The sequence below is a fragment of the Corvus kubaryi genome, unplaced genomic scaffold (assembly GCF_017639235.1).
Source record: "Corvus kubaryi isolate FWS band 111438036 unplaced genomic scaffold, C.kubaryi_AGA036_p1.0 37184, whole genome shotgun sequence".
In the NCBI taxonomy this organism is placed as follows: Eukaryota; Metazoa; Chordata; class Aves; order Passeriformes; family Corvidae; genus Corvus; species Corvus kubaryi.
Genome location: NW_024581051.1, coordinates 116,301 through 135,665, shown reverse-complemented (window position 1 = coordinate 135,665; position 19,365 = coordinate 116,301). Strand labels below are relative to the sequence as shown.

Genomic DNA, 19,365 nt, shown 5'->3' with positions numbered 1-19,365 from the left:
ATATATAGTGCTGGCATCTATATACTCCCGACCCTGGGACCAATTCATGCTCTTTTGGCCTGAGTGTATAGCAGGAGTGCCAGGAATGGAAATCCCAGGGCCAAACAGGCCTTAATGTGCCCTTGCAGAGCAAACTCTCACAAAATGAAGGCAATCCCATGGTGAAGGGTGGCTGTTACTGCAAATGTAAAACATTTCTTCATGATGAAGCATCTCCCCCATTCCTGGTCTTCTTTTCCCCAGTCTGCTACACAAGTCTGCTACACAGGTCTGCTTAGTTCAGACCTGTCTTAGAAATGACCACATTTTCCCTAAGCCCAGGGAAGTGGAACAAGAGCTAGGTGAGACAGGAGGCTGGGCAGACTGATGAGCAGTAGCTTCCTTCTGATTTGAGATATTTTTAAGCTGAAGTTTCTCCTCGGGGGCCAGGATCTAAGTTCAGGCTGAGGACAGGAGGAGTTTCAGGAGGAGGACAAGTTGAAGACAACTTACAGAGACCTCCTAGGAATAGCTAAGGGCCTGTGGAGTAGGTGTAGTGTCCAGAGATATCCCGTTCAGTGTGTACATGGCAGGGGCTGGCCAGTGGGACAGCGCTGATTCAGAGCGGGTGTCCCTGGGTAAAAGCCAATAATACCTCCTTCACCAACCTGTGACTGGGTCACCACATCAATACTAGGCAAATACAGGTTGCTCTTTCTTCATGAAGAAAAGCAAGAAGAAACTAAGCAGCTGTATTCAAGGCAAGAGTTTTCCTTTAAAAGTCTTCTTGCTCAGGTTGTAGTGATTTCAATGGATTGGGAAAGCCAAATGTCATTCACGCTTGCTTTCTCTGTGTATGTGCACATACACTCAGCCCATCTCCCAGAATTTTACTAACATCCTTTATTCAGGCTGAGATAAGGTATTAAAAAACCAAAACAAACATCATAAAGCAAAAAAGCCCACAAACCCCCCAAACAGGAAGCCTGGAATTAAGCATACATTTCTTGGAGAGCCAGTAATTGTCAGACCATCCCGCTACATAAAACAAGGAAGGGAAGCAAGTAGGCTGAACCAGAAGGGTTGATATGGAATATGTTTATACCAGTCAAGTGTACCACTACAGACCTTACAAAACCAATAGAAACCTGCTGGCTTCAGCAGAAGTCAGTTCAGAGCTGCTGAAATCCATAACAATAACATAACAACAAGGAAAAAGGCTCATCAGAACCTGAGCAACAAGTGTGGGGGATATCCAGGATCTGTGCAACCCCTGTTGGCACCAGCACAGAGCTGGGGCTACCCAAATCAAAAAAGAGTCTCTCAAGTCCCTATGCTCTGGGTCTTTGCTGGCTGTCTGGGGACAGCAATCCATCAGTATAGTTAACTCAGGAGATACAGGATGCTGAGGCATTTCAAGTGCACATGGGCAGAGGTAGGGAAGGGAGTGGATTCACCGGGGACCCATTAACGGTGCATAAATCAACTGCAGAGCTATATATGAGTTGTTTGCTGGAATGGCTGAGAGCTGTTCAAGGAAAATATATGTCCGGACTACAGCAAGATTTCAGCTGGGAAGGAAGTGTGCACAGGGTCTCTGATTTCCAGGAAAAGAGAGGTGGTGATTTTACATTGCTTGTAAATATATCTACAGGCACAATATGCCAGGATTAGGGTGATAAGAATCCATATGGTATTAAAGATATTCACATCAGTAGCAGGGAACATCAAACAGAGAATCAGGACCAAAGCTTACCAGGCTGAAGACAGGATGAGTGATGGTTTTTCTGAACAGCTTGGACAAACAAAGGATGTCAAAACAGCAAGCCCTGACTGCTGATTAAATCAAATAATAGATCTGGGAGGTAGCAAACATGGAAACGAGAGCTAAGGAACACAACACGCGGGATCGGCTGCAGGATTTGAGAACAAAACAAGTCTACAGCAAAAAGTCATGGATAGTTCTGTCATTTTCCTCTCCTTGGCATCCCCAGTACCTGAGAACAACAGGGAGGAAGAGACAGTCCAGCTGCAACAGTCTGAACACCTTTTGGGGGAATCTTCCTCTTGACATTCAGAGAGAGTAGTAGAAGAAGGCGGCACTACACCAGACAGAAACACTTCTGATCTGGAAGGTCTATTCAGAGCGGTCTAGTGTCATTTATTTGCGCAAGCTGAGCAGGAAGAGTTTGGTATCAGTTGGTTGTTCTCACACTATAGTTTTGCCTTCAGCTGTATCCAGGCTTGCTCAATTCCCCCTAAGAAAAAATGGCATGTATATTGTGGCATGCTCCAGGACAGGGCTTAATCTCTGGTATTATTTGTATGTTTTCAGTGATGGCTTTATTTCCACAATCTCCCTTCTCCAAACCTGAGTTCTGGTAAGAGCATAACTGTTACCATGCAGAAACAGGCTTCTGGACTTCTCATGATAACAAACAGGATTTCACATAATCGCGTTTTCTCTGCTAAAAATAACAGAACACCCTCCACTTACTTAGACTGTTTTGCTCATCATAACAGACATGGACATGTGTAGTGTGACACCTTGCTGCCAGTACAAAAGCTAGATTGACCAAGCAAGACAAAGTTTAACTTCACAAAGCAAGTATGGTTTGCAATTATCTGCACAAGAGCATGCAACAATACCCCATGCTTACTTTATGCTTTGTGTTCTGTGAAGTATTTCCAAGCTGCAGTTCAAAAATTTAATTCAACTGTGTATCTTCTTTTTAATTACACTTTTTCACTCTTCAGAGAAAAGCATAAATTGTGAGGCTATTAATCTTCTGTGGCTCAGGAAATTTAGATACATTCAAGTTTATAAAAGCACCACCAGAAAGTAAACTCAAACTTCACAATAATTACCCACACGAAAAAATGAGACTCCTAAATGAACCTTTGTCTCATTGTAACAAAGCTCATTTTCCTTCCCTTCATTTATGTGTATTGCTGCTGGGACACAGTGTTGTGCTTCAGTTTGTTCCAAGACATAACTCTGTTCATCTCTCTGTTTCTGGCAGAAGAGAGGAAGAGCTGTACCTGCACTCCAGAACAATATACCATGCAGGGAAGCTTTCTGGGCAACCCTTCCAGGTGGCACAAAACCAAAAGAGAAGTGTTTTCCACCAGCTTTCTCCAGATAAGAATTCTTTCTCTCATGTGCCTAAAGTCCTGCCCAGCCTGCATCTTTCAAGTATATGAGGAGCACCAGTGCCACAGCAAGCTGGGGGCAGATCAGCCAGTGGGGCTTTGGCCACAATCATCACAGATAGTGTTTAAAAAAATCAAGCAAGGAAGAATTCCCATAAAGGAGGGAAAGAAAAAATATTTCAATTGAGAAGGTTGTCCACAGAATTACAAGGCAGATCCTCTCATGACATTATACCTGAACTGAAACCTTGTACAAAAGAACACCTGCTCCTGAAGGCATTAAGATATTTAGCACCTGTATGTGCAGATTTACAGCACACTGACAATTTGAAGGTTAAGGTACTCATTTCCTTGAAGGCATCAGCAGAGACAGAATACAAAACATTTGTCTCATAATGTATTGATTATACAAGGCTGTTCAAGTATCTTCACGCCTTACTTAAAGCCAGTAAGATTCCTTTCCTATCTTCACAAGGGATCTTTCACCCTAATACAATACTTTTCTGCTTGAGTAAATAGCTCTAGCCTGTTCCCAGAGTTAAGTGCAGACAGTAGTTTTTATTGGGTATAAAGCCATAAAACTGCACAGCAGAACAGAAAGGGAAGTTCCTGGAATAAATAGATGCTTCATCAATTGTGTGAATGACTGAAACTGAAAGCAGAAGAGATGCATGAGGGTTGGATACTAAGGTTAACTTTTACTCTCAAGAGGACAGATCCCTCTTTCTAGGATTTAGGAAGAGTCAGTTAATGAAGTGATTGGACTTCTTTAGCTCTTTTTATAGCCCCCAGACTCTATTGCCATCAGAACATTAACATTTTCCCTAGCAAAGATCCAGTTAGCACAGCTTCCTGCATCCTTACATTCATATACAGCCAAGGTCTCTATGTAATTATGAACAAGTTCCTCCCTGAGGATTTGTCATCCCTCTCTTTTCTTCAAAAATTTCCTTGAAATACGCGCAACTCTAGGTGGCAAAAATCAATTACCTCACTTAACCCAAGCCATATATACAAATTTTGATTTTTCTAATAAAGGCACTGTCTGCCTTCTGGGGAAATCCAGCAAAGTTTGATCATATGCTAATAGAAGCAGTTGTTCTTCAGGGTCAATAGCAAAGAAGATTCTCTGTGTTCGGAGGAATAAGTATAGGGAAAATTGGGACAGTTGAGAAGTGAGAAGGAGAACACACCAGAGGAAGAGAAATAACAGGCCAGAGAGAATAGAAAGAAATGTTTTATCCCATGGAGGAGAATGAAGCTGAGGAAAGAGAACAGGAGCAGCTGCTAATGGTAATTTGCCCCATCCCCACATACAACAGCTCCCCAGGGTACCCTAGGGACCACAGGTTGTTATTGATGAAGACACACATGCCCTTGCAAAGGGCAACTCATCCCATCTGCTCTTTTATCTCCCCAGACAAGAGAGCACAGCCAGCCTGCTCATACCAAACACCTACCATTCAGGTTATTGATGCTCCACATCCTGCCCTTACTACTCCCACACCAAATACTAGAGAGCTGTATCTTGGTCTGCCTAGAAACAGAAATGTTAAGCTACAGAACAGTGTTGGTGGTGCAGTTAGGTTAGGAAAAAATTCTTTCACTGGTGGAACACACTTAGGGATTGAGGAAATAAACGCCACTGTTTTAGCTAGGCCGTGTTGCACAGTCTAACCCAACTGCCTGATGTCACAGAATCACAGACTGCTGGAGATGAGAAGGAACGTCTGGAAGTCATCTGACCTGACACCCTGACGAAGCAGGGCCTCCTGGAGCTGGTCTAGTCATTCTACCTTCTTGTTAATCACAATTACCCACAGTGCTATAAGCATTTTCCTTCAGGTGTTTTTTACAGTGAACATATAGCAAATATGTTCACCACTGGTTCACTTTCCTTTCTTCTTAAATCCATATGGGCATCACCCAGGGAACTGCTGTCCCTAGGAAGTGTTCTTCCAGAGCATCCTTCCCCACTCTCACTGGATGAGAAAAACCTTCCCTTCACTTTCTTTAGGAGGCATCCCCATAGGCAGGAAGAGAGGAAGGCAATGTAAGGCAGCATGACTGCCCATCTCCTGCTGTTTTGAGCTGTATTTTATGTGATTTTATGTGCATTTGCTCCCTGCTTCAGCATATAATAGAGAGGATCTCTGTCCAGAATGAACTGTCAGAGATTTTCCTCCTGCTGAACTGAGCCAGTAAGTCATTCACGTCTTCCCCAGATATTTCTGTTTTCTGAACTAACAGGAACCACATGTACTCCTGTCTCTCCCTGAAGACCTGGGCCAGCACAAACAGAGGAGGGGGGAATTCCCCACCTGACTTCAGGAACCAGGCGCCTGCAGGAGCGGGGTTGGTCCAGGATGCTTCCTAAGTGAAGGCTCTAACAAAGAACCACTCCCAAACCACTGGGAAGAGGGTACACAGGTGTGACTAGCTGTTGAAAATGCCCCTCACCTTCAAAAGATCTTAATCCTTTTAAAGTTCTAAATAGCACTTCAGTGTCTTTGATACCTACAGTATCAATTAAGCACTACATGCAGCAAACTTACCTATGGCAGTAGGTGAAGCAGCCATGCAATTTAAGACATGGATAATAAACAGTGCCTTGTTTGCTCACTGAGTTTTAGTGTAGAAGTCTGTGTTTATTGTAATGGTCACCAAGTAATCAAAGAATCTAAGCTTTCCCCTTAGTTTTTAAAAACCAAATGCCTTGTAAAATACTGTTAGCTATTCTCATGTTCCAAAATATCAATACAACTCCGGTCAATGCATAGCATGTCTTCAGCCAAACTTTGTGGTCAGGCTTTAAGAGAGGAAAACCTATAGAGCAACACATTCGCAAACACTTAAATCCCTAATCTGGCCATTACATTTTACTGACTTTTTCATTTTTTTAATTTACTGCATACTAAAAGTTAAATTTTAAAGATAGGAAACAAATTACAATTTATGCCAATGTAAATCCAGGCAAGGGAATTCAGGCCACTGAATAGCACTTCAAAAATAACTAGAAATTAGAACTCTATCTTTTCCTTTCCAGTGTTTGGTTTGTTGGTTGGATTTTTTTTCCTTTGCTCTCTCGTTCTTGCATAGATATTGGTGAAAATCAGTTGCAGAATGCATGCTTTCCCATGCTCCAAAAACATTCTATTCAGTTATCAAAAACAGGTATCAAAACTCTACTTCAAATTTTTTAGAGTCTTTCTTTTATCCAACACACAAAAACATGTTTACAGATGTTCACCAAACCCAGCAAGATTAAACTATGCCACAGAAGTGGTCTCCAAATTTATTAGGAGGTACATCGTGTTTTCAGCTTAAATGCATGTGGTTTATTGCCTTTTAGATCTGACTGCTAGATAGCAGCGCCATTTGAAAAGACAGCCTTCAGTGACACATGACTCTCGGGTAAATGAATTGCAGTAGCAGCATAGGCTTACACGGTAAGGCTGGAAAGTAGCCCAGTGTCTTTCTAGAATACTTCTTTTCCTTTGTCTAGCCTTGGCCAGATTGTATCTTTCTGATATTGCTTCTTTCAAGGTACTGGCCCTCAACCTGTGCTCAGTAACCGCTTGGACTCCTGCAGAGGTCCAGTGAATTCCTCCATTGAAACTTCAGCTCCTAAGTCAGTTTGAGTCAGTTCCTCACAAAGGCACTCAGACTTGAGTAAAGAACAAATTAGGGAGATCACCACATCCCTATGCTGGTTTAAAAGAAAAAGAAAAAAAATCAGACCACCCTAATTGTAACTCTGCACTTGCAGTTTTCAATTTTTGATATACAACCCCAGGATCCTTTTATACACACTACCAGAGAACTTCTCTGCCAGCAAGGCATGACAAAGCCACGTATTTTGTCCAGGAACACACTAAAACATGGGGTTAAAGTTCATAATTAATTAAAGCACCATTCAAAGTCCAGTGATTTTAATGAATATCAGTAAATTTCAAAGACAGGTTACTTTCGTCTCCCAGATGAGCAAAACAGCTTCCAGGAGACAAAGAGAGCTTGATTTCTGCCTCCATGCCCCCAAGAATTATTATTATTTTTAATGAAACACATTGAGAGTCCACATTGCTGTCAGCTGTCTGCAACTTGGTTTATTTTTAGCTGGTAATATAGTTAATAAAAACCAGGTACAAACCTCATCCTGCTTTAGATGCACATCTTGGAAATTGGACAGCTCTGCTAAAGTCATTATAAAACAAGATTTTAAGATACATCTAAAAAGCCATAAACCAAACTGTTCTTAATATGTCATAAAAGAGCTGTTTATCTATTTGCATGCATTGAAACATCTGATGTTGAACTTCTCCATTTATAGGGAAAAGCAACTCTGTCAGAGAGACCACACACTATGTCACATTTAGTACCTGTTAGGAAAGTTTCAGCATGATTTTAATTATTTCCAAGCTTGGTAAATCCCCTTCTGCCTCCTTGCTGGAAGGGTTTACATCAATTAAAATTGAGTAACCTGTAAACTGTTTAAACCCCTAGAAAACTTCAATTTTCATCCTAGTAAGCAAATTCCTCTCCTTCTTACTGTCCAGCTACAGCCTTGACAACAACAATATAAAATGCAGTTTCACAGGTAGCATAGTACCTAGAATGCCATTCAAATGTCCCTGTTTTGCTCTCAATACCTGTGATGAATTGTTTGTGCTACAGGAATCTGTATTGCACTGACAGAAAAACCAAGAGAGAGCAAATGGGCCACTTGGCTGCAGCGACACCAAACTCAGCTCTTTCAGCATTTGTATCTAAAGGGTAAACTTCTAGACAAGCTGGGACCACAAACTCAGTATCCTACATCTATGGCTGTGAATCTGTTGAGAAATTTGCATATCCAAAACCAAACAAATTCATTCATTCATCTTAGGACACCATCTTCAGGAGGCAAGACTATCTGCGATCCTGCCCACCCGAACCCCACAGAAGAGCTCAAACAAGGAAAGAGAGGCACAGAGACTACACAAGAGGGAGCAACACTTTTGCTGGAAATGAGCACGGGGCCAGAAAGAGAGGCCTCACATTCCATCTTTGGCTCCAGTCTGGTGCAGCTGGACATACAATGATGTATCATACCCTTGATAATCAAGGGCCAAGGCTTAGCTGAAACATCTCCCTCATGTTGGGCTACCCACAACATTAGAGCCTACAGGCTCTTTTTTTCAGAGCAGAAATACATAGCCAGGTGCAAAGCAATAACCCTGTAGTCATGTTGTGGCTTTCAGATTAAGAAGACCAGGATTAGAGGTTTCCACACAGAGTTACCCTTGCAGAGGGAAAAACTGAGTTACGACCAGCAGAAGTAATTCTGCAATTAAAAGCAAAGCTGGGGTTGGAGTTCATTGATCTGCCCCTAATATCTTGCTCAGCAAGGGGACAGCAAAAGACAATTACAGGAATATATAAGAAATAGAGCCTCTTGGTCTCGTTCAGAAGAGACCTCAGCATCTCCTAGCAAAGGGCAATCTTCACCTGCAGCCAGACATCTCCCCTCTCTTCAGTCTGACCAGCAAGATGAAACCTGAGAGCTTAATCCATGGTAAATTAAAGAACCAGCATGTGTCTTAGTTATTAATAAGAACATTCCAAGAAGTGGCAGAGTTTGTACATATAAGCTGGCTAGGAGAAAAACCTTAAACATTCTTGCATGTCCTAGTTCACAGTTGGGATGCCTACCTCTTCTGACAGAACTTGTTCTGGTAGCACAAGCTTTGTTCTTATTTCTCAATGAAAAACAATAGGAATAATGAGATCACCATGCTCTTTTTTTATACATTTTTCCCTTGGCAGAAATAAAAGACCAGATTTATGTCTTGTTTCATACTTCACTCCTACTTGGAGAAAGACACACATACCCCATTAAGCAGCCTGATGCTGCAGTAGGACTGAACACTGCTCTCCCAGTGTGAACAGATCACATAGAGATTTTGATACTACAGAGTTGGGTCATCTGAAGTTTCCTTGGTTCCAGATGTTGCCAGTTAAGTCTAAGCTTTCTGGGAGTAGAGGAAGGGTGTTTGTTACCAAGGAAATTCAACTGGTCCTTAGAGTAACAGAAGATGGATTACGTTAGCAGGACAAAACTTCTGGTTATGCCTGAGTACAATAAATATCCGGCACTTCCAATATATTTTGCTTCACCTCAGGATGGGGTTCTCAAGCTTTCAAGACAATATCCCCTAGAAGTCATTTAGACACCTAACTCCCATGTAAAAGGAGGACAACAGCCTGCCCATAATCTTTCTGTGAAAGCTTTCATGTAAGGAGATAAAAGTACTGCAGTTGAGTTTCATATTTTTGCAGGAGGAAGACAAAAGGATTGGGACATAGCCCTTGCAATGATTAATCATTGAATAAGAAGTTATCACAGCAAAACATTATATTGCCAAACATCTTCCACACAGATGCACATTAGCATTGTTTCTCCCTTGCATTTCAGGAATTTGTAAATAATGCTGTGGCCAATTCCCAAACACAAGGTGATTTTAGTAGACCACCTTGTTTGGGACCAACCCACAGTCACCAACAGTTAGTTAAATTTAATCCCTTAAATTAGACACCACTGGTAATGTCTGACAAAATGCAAACACGAGATAAACCCAGGGTAGCATAAATGTAAAACAAACTCAGGGCACCCATACATCTAAGACAAGGGCAATGATGGGATTTAGGGGCAGACAAGTCTCTTCATTCCCGAATGGCAGATACATCAGTTTCTCCAATAAGGGGGTTCATTGCCAGGTTTAGAGCATGGACTGAGAACACCTCACAGGATGCAGACACACATGCTATGTCAGGCATTTGAACAGGGAAGGCTGCAGACCCTGAGCGAAACAACACCATGAAGCTACACCGTGAGATGCCTTAATTCTCCCTGGTCCTTGCATGGCCTGGGATCCCAAGCAGGCTCATGAATTTCACTCCATGATCTGGAAACAGAAGAGCTAATTGTAACACCATCACATCGATGCAGCCAAACCCCTCACCAAACCTCTCTCTAGGGCTTCCTGTAACCACAAAACTTACATGTGCATTTCCAGCCATAGCCCTCATAGCAAGCCCAGCCCTTCCCTAGGGAAAGGGATGGGTCTTAAGGAGAAGATCCTAGGAAAGTGCTTTGCTAATCACACTTTCAGCTCCAGGAAAGTGTTCATGCCCCCGGGCAATCTTTTCAACAAAATTGCATCTGAATGCCAAAAATTAAGGAAATGAAAAATGAGTAAGGAGCAAATTAAAATCCATAGCATTTAATTGTGGAATCAACAAAATGCTGTGTTCCTGGAACAAACGCTGTGCCCCAGGCATCTCAGCAACTGCTGCCCGGCACTGAGAGAGGCTGAGTCTCCAAATAACAGCTGGGAACCCAAGAGACTCAAAGCAAAAATCCTGGTACCCGTCAGGGTTTCTCCTTTCTTCCTTTCTTTTTTAATGTTTGCAGAACTGTCTTGAATGTGACTAAGGAGAACAACTGAAACAATGGATGTGGCTTCTGCAAAGCAGCGCGGTTTGGCAGAGAGGGAATCACACGGCTGGTGACTCAGTGGTTGCCCAGCATCACTGTTTCCCCCACGTGTCCTTGCAGGCTGATCTGCTTATTAGGATACAACTACAGATCAGTGCCATGTGATCTCTGTTTAATGGAAGCATAGTCAAGGTGCATTTATGTATTTCTTTAAAAATTTAATTGACGGACCTGCCTCCTTGCAAATCAATTTCAAGGAAACATTAAAGCCACTCTCATGAGGAGAAAAAAAGGTGATAATTAATAAGAAAAATATAATTCAAGGTTAACATGTTCATTCTGGTATTAATATGATTTTTCTTAAGTTTTTACTGAGTTATCATTATGATAAGATTGTGCTGGAAACTGTTTTCTTTCCTACACCACAAAATCTGTTGGTTCCCCCCATCCCTTAAATTTACAACCAGTTTAAAAACTGCAGCTTTTGTGATGTGAAAAATCTAACAGCAAATTCCATCTGTGCTGAAAGACCATGAGTCTCTGTAAGGCTGCCCTGATGCCTTCAATACCAAAAATTACTCAACCTGTCTGAATACAAGATATATCCTTCTGAAATTTGTCAATAACTGGAAAACCTATTATGTCATTGGAAAAAAAGAAAATGTGGACTTGAGCAACTGGGCTGCTTTGTACCCAAGTTTCCACACCACCTGTATTTTATTTTAATTATATTGAGCAACTGTACAATTTCCCACATCTCTGGTGCAAAAAATATTTTTGTAGCTTTTATAAGATTCTGAAAAAAGACATGCTCCACTTAGTTGCAAAAGCTGATCCCATCTGATAAAACAGGTAAGTAATTAGAAATATGATCAAGTAACTCAGTAAACACAGCATTCCCTCCCCTCAATTGTACATACTGTATGCACTAAGCATTAAATATTTTGGAGGCTGTACATAGTAATGAAGATACCAGTGCAGAAATAAAATGCTGAACTAATGTTCCAAATTTCTCTGTTTCTGACTGCCATGTGTAAGAAAAATCAGAAGAAAAATCAAAGCCAGCTCCAAAGAGGAGGAGTCAAAGAAAATCAACGTTGTAAAACAGAATTTGTCAGAACTCATGGAAACTGAAGTCCTGGAGATGTACACAGCTCTGCTCAGGACTTAATTTTTATGGACACTTTCCCTTCTGGCCACAGGGCACCAACTGTCTCAGGTCAAACCTGACAGGCCTGTGGTTCCTGCTGAATGTTTCACCCATACGCTTGGCAGAAAAAGCACTTCACAGCCCCTGCAGAGCTGCCTCTAAAGCTCACTGGTTTAAGGTTACATTTTGACTTCTCCCTACTTGGAATATAACTCAAAATACCACTTGTTTTGGCAACAAAACTGGAAGAGATTCAATGTAATAGGGTGAGCAGACCAGTTATTAGCATCTCAGCAGGAGCCGTTTGGGGATGCACTTCAGTCTCCACATACTTAAGAGCTAAGACAGCTTCAGTCTTGCCTGAAATTTCTCTCCCCTCCCCACTCCCTCCGGATTTACTTCACTTTTTGGTGAACAAGTATGGAGTTCAGGAAACCAAAAAAAAGTCAAACATACCACAGATGGGTATTAAGCAATCCTCCTTGAGAGTTTCTCTGCAAACCATAATCCTTACTGACAAAAAAATCACCCTCAAAAGACAAAACCCCTCCTCAACACATAGAGCTCTCCCCTGCTCCTCATCCTCCCCTTCAGACACAGACTCCCTGGAAGCATATATGGTGCTTTGGGAACCATCATCCGGACAATAGAGAAAGGGTTGGTGGACTATGTGTTGATTCCCACTGACTCGGTAATCCCTTCATGGAGTTCACAGGCTCACAGTTGGAGAAGGCAAGGCAAAGGAAGCTAACACATTAATTTACAGCATCTTTTACCTTTTTTTTTACCATCTGCCTGGCCCAAATTGAACATGTAAGAGACTTCCACTAGGAACTGACAGCTCTATATAAAGATGAGCCTGCAGGGTTATCATCTAGCATTTCCTCTCCAGCACACAAGGTACCCTGTGTTCAACAGGTATTTTTCCTGTCTTTCCTCTCAGAGGGAGGTCCAGCTATGTGCTGTGGCAATTACCTTTCATGAAGGAGTTTTAATTGTGCATTTAGAAGTTATGACATAAAAGGATATGCAGGCAGAGTCTTTCTCGAGTTTTCACTTCACATGGAAATTTCAAAAAGTTCACAAAGTAATCAAGTTGCTTATTAAAACTACAAAACACAGCAAGTTATATCTATTTTAACTCCTCTATTAAATTTATGGATATATCCATTCACACAAATATTTTTGTATGTATATACACACAAACACAGAAACTGTAGTGTCCATAAAATTTCTTCTCATGTAATTACAATTCTGCATTCAAAACCAGACAGCATCCATAGCAATCCTACCAGAGTAAATCTAGTGCAACACAGAAATCAGGATGTTGCCATGCAGGTGAACCTAGGCGGGCTGTTTGCCCTCAGTCGGCACAACTGTGGATATACTAAACATTTGCTTCTGTTCTGCTGCTCACAGTTTGACATAAAAAAAAGCTCCTTCACCTAAGTTTTTTCTCTAGCCTGAATAACCCCCCTAAACCATTCAGAAAAACACAGCACCCCTTTGCTTTCATTTAAGGCTGCCAGCTAATGAAGCAGCTCTCAGCTGAAGGAATCAGCGCAACCTCCCCTCGCAGAGCGCTGCAGACGGAGCCCTGCTGGCCAGCAGCAGCTGCCGAGTGCCTCTCACCCGCCACGGGCTGCCTGCAGGGCCGGCGGCGGGGATCGTAACTGAGCGCTGTAACCAGCTATGGAAGAAATGGAATGAAATACCGGCAGCTAAAATATACCCTATCCCATGAACCCCAGCAATGTTTTCACATTGGTGTCCTAGCTTTATTTGAGCACACATTTAACAGGAACAAGCTCTTACCACAGGAAAACGGCAGCTCATAGGCAATGCATTTGAAATGTCTTTTCTGCCTTGTATTTTTCCATATAAATTGGTGAACATGAACAAACACGTCTTTTGAAGCAAGGAAAGTAGAAAATTACCATTTTCGTTTCACTGTCACTTGCCACACTAGGCACACGGTAGTGACAGAGCCCTGGCGCATCCCCTCAGGTGTCACGGCAGGCCTGAGGGGCGTCAAAGCCCTGCACAGAAGAAAGTCTTGCACGTAGGTAGTTACAGGCTCAAGATTTAACATGCCTCCCCACAGGTGTTACCAAATCCTGTCGACCTGTGGGTAGCTCTCCAAGGGACAGCTTCCAGATTTCCTCTTTTAACTTAATGCCGGCTGGTGCCACGAGCAGGCTCGAAGGCTTGTGAAACACCCACCATTACAGCACCCACCACCCGTATCCCACACACACTCCTGACACAGACACAGCAGGGTGAAGCCGGATACCCCACAGAGCCCGTACTCACCCCTCCTTCGCCTCCAGGCCAGCAGCTGCCACAGGCTCAGCCGCCATCCTGCAGGCTCCTGCAGCGACACAGCTCCCGAGCCGCCAGAGCACATCCCCGAAGGACGCTCAGCCGCTGATCACACGCACCAAATGTGCCAATTCCCCACTGCCAGGGCCCTCCTGAGCCCCATCAGGGGCCGCTGTCCCCGTTGCTCAGCCGGGGCTGTCGCCTCTCCTGCCCGGCTGGCTGCTGCTCACCAGCTGGGGCACTTGCTCACACACTTTGTGCCAGAGGTACTGTCTGCTGCACGGGCTCTCCGCATGCTCCAAACCAGCCAGGAACCAGCATAAATGCTTCCCAAGGCTTCATCTTCCCTGACAGCATTTTGGGGCCTAATCGAAAAAGAGGCCTAAAAGGTGAAGCCTATTTTAGCACTTACTACTGTGTGTGTTCTCCACGTGTTTTTCTTACATATTTTATTTCAAACCATCCTCGTGGGTGAAAGAAGCCTTGTCAGCCCCATTATTTCAGATGTGGAAATAAGTTGTGGGAGGGAGGAAAAATTCTGTGGCATGCAATAGGCTAGAGTAATCACAAAACTCCCCCTCTAGAGAAAATAAACTAATTACCTTTAGAGAAATCATATATGGTGGATAACTAACTAAAAGTATTGCTCAAATGACCATACAGATCCAGGTCCAGTAGTTTGTGCTTTTTTCCCCCTTGATCTATTGTTCTGAATTTCTCCCATGACAGCTGAAAATACCTGCCTTCTCATTTCCTGAATCAGCCTGTTGGGACATGTAGGAATGGCTGTAAAAGGGCATGAAAGCAGCGCACTGCTGGAACAAGCTGGACGGAGTACTAGGAAGTACAGAAGCAAATGCCACACAAGGCCATGCAGGTACTTTTCAAAATCTTATCCTGGCACAAAGCCTGGGACTCACTGATGTCCAGAGACTGTTTTGCCAAGCTCTCAATGACACCAAAATGCCACAGAACAAATCACATGAAACTACTCTTTAGTGAGACAAACACTTCTAAAACAAAGATGTCAAATGACTATGGGATCACACACTCAATTATGGTCTTCTGTGCCAGTGTGCACTGGTAATTCTTGCTCAGGAATTAAGGGTGAAGGCACCAGCAACACGGTTGTGCTTGAAACTGCCAATACCCATACACTGGTGGTATAAAAATCAACAGACATTCTAGCAGTGCTTTTGTATGAACCCCTCACTGCACTTAAAAGTGTTGCTTTAGATATATTCTGCTGTTCTAATTCGAAAAATATATTTTATTACTGTTTTAAGACTTCATATATGATTTTTCAGGGCGCTATGTAAGCTGGCCTAACATTCTGCAAAACAGTAATCCTTAACCCAGAGCCACAGTCAGGAGCTTTACAAATGAATTTTCATTTCTTCATAAATTATCCTCTTCCAAGATTAGGAAAACACAAGTAAATCACTGAATCTACTTTGCTGATTTGCCACACTTTTCTGGACAACAAACAAGAACATTTCTCTCTGGAGACTGAAATTTCAACAGCCATGTTGATTACCTTTATCCATAAATCAGAAACCTGAACTTAGTTTGGAAAAAGCACATCCATATTCACACCCATATCCTTAACACATGTTTAGGTTACAATATTCCCAGTAAATATCGTGTGGCTCTATTTTTAGCTTATACACGTAGGCAACTCAAACCAGCTCATAATTAATCTTAATAAACAAAACATATGAAGAGTGGACAGACGGTGTTTGCGTGTGTGTAACTTGGGTATGTAGCTAAGTAGCTTAACCCCACAGTCACATCATGGGTCAGCAGCACTACCAAGCACAGAGCTTGGATTGTTCATATTCAAGTTCACACTGCATCCCACAGATACTTCTAGAGTAACTGGTTGTTTATTTAAATGAGTAAAATATTTCCTAAAAAAAAAATTATTAATGTTTCACATTCTTAGTTCCAGTGCTTCATTTCCCAGCATCACACATGCATGGGTTACACAAACATAGACAGGGCCAGAAAAGCTTACTTCTTTTTGTATTGTCAAGACAGTTTGATTTGTTTCTTCTCCAAGGAACTTGGAAGCCTGTAAGAAGGAAAAGTGCTGGAAAATAATATAACCTTATGTGCAGAAGAAAAAAGAGCAAATAATAATGCTGGCCCTTCGGAGTTACTCCTTGAGTTTGCACTGGATGAATGCTGCAATACAATTTTGTCACATTACCACAAGATTTTCTGATTTGGAGTAGTTGTAATGCACTACTGTGCCCACTGAAAAAAACACGACAGGACTACCTTCCAGAATGTCCAGGAAAATTCCAGAAAACCCACCAATCTTGCTGGAATTCATAATACCTCCCTACAGTTGTAGATACTTCAAGTAGAAGGTGATAAGGCTGAAGATAAGTAGATCCAAATAAGCTGCTGTGTTTGGGTTCAGCATGGCTGGCTCTCTGGCAGCCATTTCTTCATTGGATTTCTTTTGCTGTTACTTTGGTTTCAGTGTTGGTTTTTGCTTTTGGGGGTCTTTGTTTTTTAGTTCAGCCTTTTACTACTATAATAACAGAGCTACAGGCATGGATTTAGGTGACAGGGTTTTTTTAATTGAACTGGACATAGGACTTGTCACTTTCTTTTCTAGATCATCAGCTACTCACCGCTGGTGGACAGCTTACTAATTGATTGCAAAGTCAGTGTATTGATATTACTACACAGAAATGAATATCTCACCCTGGCTCTGCAGAAGGAAAGACAGAACTCTAAACAAAGTAGTAGGAGAGGGTATGTCTCCTAACCATTTCCACAACGTGTCTGTGGCCAACTGCTACAAAAAAATGTATCACGTGCTTTGTGTGTTACAGAGGGACAATTGCAAAGGGATTAGGATTTGGCGACAGAAGCCTTAGCTTCACCACAAGAAATAAAAGTTACCTCAATCATCACAGATGGCAGAACTAGTAGATTTAACTGTAATGAAGCACATAAATTGTGGTACCAGGTCAAGGTCCCCTGGGCTCACTTTTTTTTCAAGTAAGTAAAGAGACAAGTTACCACAGAGGATTTACAGTGTAGGTACTGGAGGAGAGAGCAAACAAGAGATGCCACAGCAGAAGAACTGAAGGAGGTACCATGGCTTCAGGAAGTCTGCAGCCCCATCTACTCCATATGGCTTCAAAGCCTGCAGGGGGTTAATACAGACTCACAGAATCTAGCTCCTCCACAGAGACAAAACTACGGAAGTCACTGTCTGCTTGTGGATATTTTAAACAAAAAAGAAAACATATGGCCCTCTGGAGCTATGCTTGCTTTTTCTCCAGCTGGTATGACACAGAAAACAGATAGCCTGGGCCTACAACTAAATGCAAAAGCTTTATTCCAAGGAGCAATTAAGTAACAATTTAATGAATGTGCTTCAATTTTAAAAGTTCTCGGATTAGCAAAGCAGAAACAAAAAATTTGAGAATGCTCATGTATACTAACTAGGAAAAACTTCTAAAACCAGAAAATATCTTGGCCAGTTCTTACCTGTGTAATATTTCTGCAAACTACAAAAGACAATTTAGAATGAACAATTGAACCCAACCTTTTCTCTCCCAGCTGTTAATTCGTAATTCTACATATACACTAGTAATGAGCAAAAATTAAAACAGAATAATGGGCTTAATTCAGAAGGCTGAAAAGAAAGATCAGTAATTACATTAATAAAATCAGAAATTTCATTAAAAATGTAACCATGTGAATTAAAACCATGGTTATAATAAGTAGTCAAGGGCAATCATGATGCACATCTTTAAATTCAAGTCTTGAAACATGCTGATAAATATTTCAGAGTACAAACTCATTTGGTAGTCTGGGCCTAAACGCTGGGCCAGTGTGTGCAGACACAGCCCACCAACTTCTCAACCCCTGCAGGAGTGCCTACGGCTCATAGGGAGCTGGAATTGTGCACTTCCCAGGGACAGCAATGCCAGGAGGGATCTTAAGAAGTCGTCTAGTCCAACCTCTACCAGAGGATGAACTGTGCCTTAAACACTGCCAATGTATGAAATCTTATTTAACTTTTATATTAAAACTTAAGTAAGTGATTTTATAATGTTCTCAGGAAATGTATTGCAGGGCTTTGCAAAGTTACCATCAGGATTACTTTCTCTTAATGCCTAATCTGAAGGTAGGCAATTACCTCTTGTCCTATGAATAGGGAATTTGGAGAACAAGGTTGGGGTTGTTTTTTTACTGTCTTCACTGCAAAAGCTTTTTAAAATGTGAATACTCCTTTAGTCCTTGCTCCTGCAGACTAAACACACCAAATTCTTTCACACAAAATAATGTTGTCTAGCACTCTCATCTTTCTTGTCTCTCTCTCTGCTGGACTCCTTCCAATTAGCCCCCAACCTCCTTCAAGTGTGGTGCCTGAAACTAGATACAGTATACCAGCACAGACCTCATTAGAACTTAATAGGCCTAATCAGAGTAAAAGGTTATTTCATGTGAATTTAATGGGGAATGCTTATTTATTCAGTCTAGTATGAAATTTGCTTTTTCACAAAAACGTGACATTATTGACCCATGATTAACTTGCCACTCACTGGAATCTGCATATCCTTTTCCACAGAATTACAACTAGCCTGGTCTCCTCCAATCTCTTTCTGTTAATTACTTCAATTCAAGACTTTATATTTGCCCTTAATGAAGCGAATCCTAATTTCAGCAATTAATGTCAGTAACTTCTTGTTTTAATCTATTCCTCCAATACACTTTTAAGCTTTCATCATCAATAATTACTTGTAAATGAAGTATCTATTGCATAATCCAATTTATTTTATAAAGGATATCAATTAGCATAAAATTGATTTCAGTAAAGGCCTCCTTATTACACCTTGCTAGGTGACAGTGAATTGTTAACAACAACCCTAAGCACAAATCACTCTTGTAGATTCTTTTAAACTGTGCTTCCTGCACTGGCTGTGAAAATGTCCAAAGCAGACTTTAGCAACAGCCCCTTACCAAAGTCACGACGTATCACCTTTCCAGCTTCCCTGTTCACAAGTCAATTATTCTGTGTGAATCACAACACTCTGTCATAGAATGAACTGTTTGATAGCATTTATCTTTCACAGTATTTCTCCTTTTCTCTGAAATTATGTATTTTAAAAAAAGGACTCTTGAATTGAGAAAGACATACATAAACTATTTTTCCACAGGATGAACATTAGAAAAAAGTAAAATGCATATTTCAGTTTGTGAAGGTCTCCGTCTTTGCCATGAAGTGATCCACATCATCTTACACATTAAATAG

At 41.7% G+C, this 19,365-nt stretch overlaps 1 protein-coding gene across 1 annotated transcript in view; it reads right to left on the bottom strand.

The window, feature by feature from the left end:
* The window catches only part of RMDN2 (regulator of microtubule dynamics 2), a 98,249-nt gene that overhangs the window by 26,650 nt on the left and 52,234 nt on the right, over positions 1-19,365 (bottom strand). The gene's annotated exons all lie outside the window — the stretch shown is intronic.